General features: G+C 29.2%; 1 long non-coding RNA gene across 1 annotated transcript in view; it reads left to right on the top strand.

Moving 5' to 3' along the window:
• The window catches only part of LOC144965540 (uncharacterized), a 2065-nt gene extending 760 nt beyond the window's left edge, over nucleotides 1-1305 (top strand). Inside the window, exon 2 of the long non-coding RNA XR_013644049.1 lies at nucleotides 1-1305. This exon is cut by the window's left edge and continues 376 nt beyond it. This is a non-coding gene — a long non-coding RNA (uncharacterized LOC144965540).
• The last annotated feature ends 369 nt before the right edge of the window (nucleotides 1306-1674 follow it).

Below are 1674 nucleotides of genomic sequence, written 5' to 3'. Positions count from 1 at the left end.
ATCATATTTGACCACAAAATTATTTTATCTCTGGGCGTAAAAAAATCAATTTTACAGCATTTTTTTTTATCTAAGGGGTATGGGTTAGTGAACCGATTATAATTTTTTTTAGACTTAGATCAATCTACAAAATTTTCGTTTTCTTGTCCTATTACGGTCATATTTTGAAAGTTTGATGGATCATTTCTTTTAGTTGTCTGCAAAATCAGCCTTTTAACTATATGTCTAATTATAGAAAAAGCTTGCGCTTTCTCAAATGTCTGTTTTATGTCATTTGTCTGATTTTCTAGCAATCCTACCTCAATCATTTTCCTTTAAATTATCTTCAAATTTATTCAGAATCTTTTCTATGATGTGTTTTACATCATGATGTGCGGGTGGTTGGATGGGAGCATCAACCTTGAATCATATACCTATGATGTTCGCATGGATGTACGATCCGATAGTGATGTCGTTTCTTCTTCTCTTTACTAGCCTATCCTGCTTCTTTGGTTTGTGATTGTATTTTTGACAGGGGATATTTTTTTTCCTGTAAATCCTCTGCCTGTTTGTTCTTGGTTATTTATAATTTAGCTTATGATATCTTTAGGTTATGATTTTGATTGACATTTGTACTATTTTTGTTAGATTGCTTGTTTTTTTTGTTTCAGCGGTCTCTCATATAACCTCAATTGTGTTGGAAGAGACCTAAAGCAACAAACAAACAAACAAAAAACATCAAGATGTAAGCAATTTTATAAATTTTAAAATTCATTTGTTCCTGTCGATCCGCGCTAAATTTTCAGTTGAAATCAAATAAAAATTCTAAAAAAAATATTCCAAGAGTTTTCATGATATAGCTATTTATGAAAGAAACATTGTGTTTAAATTTGAAAGAAATTTATATGCTAGTTTTTGGTGCATCTATGTTAGAAATTTTAGGGTTTACGTCTAATTTTAGCTTATGTTGCCCCTTAAAAAAGTTTCTTTTTTTAATTCAGTTATTTTTGGTGTTAGGCATCAAATTATACATTACATTATTAGTTCATGCGATATAATTAAAGAATTTTAGAACTATAAAGCATATTTGACCACTAAAGTAATTTTTTGGTGAATAACAGCAGATATTAAATTATTTCGCAATTTTTTTTCTTAGAGGTATGGGTTAGCGAATCGTTTATAATTTTTTTCAGAATTTGATCAATTTATAAAATATTACTGTTTTCTTGTTCCATATTGGTTATACTTGATGAATGTTGGCCTTTGTCTGCATAATTAGCTTTATTATCAAATTAAAGACAAATTTTTCATTTTCTCAAAATTTCATTGTGCGTCATTCTCTGATTTTCCGACATTCACATCTGGATTGTTTCCCATCAGATTGTCTTCAAATTTGGTCAGAATTTTTCTTATGATGTGTTTTGCATCATGATGGTTGGGTTTTGGGCTAAACAAAAATTTAGCAGTTTTATGAATTTTTAAATCAATTTTTTTTCCTGTCATGTCACACCAAATTTTCACTAAGAAATCGAAAAAAATTCTGAAAAATTTATTTTCAAGACTATTGCTAAACCTATCCATCTTGTTGTAAGAAACATTTTGTGTAAATTTGAAAGAGATCTGTTCGTTGTTTTTTTCTGCATCACTGTAAGAATTTTTGGGGTCTAATTTGAGCTTATATTGTCCCCCCTGGTG

The sequence above is a fragment of the Berghia stephanieae genome, chromosome 2 (genome assembly GCF_034508935.2).
Source record: "Berghia stephanieae isolate SIO BIC M18660-M18661 chromosome 2, UCSD_Bste_1.3, whole genome shotgun sequence".
Classification (NCBI taxonomy): Eukaryota; Metazoa; Mollusca; class Gastropoda; order Nudibranchia; family Aeolidiidae; genus Berghia; species Berghia stephanieae.
This window is presented reverse-complemented; position numbering and strand designations above follow the sequence as displayed.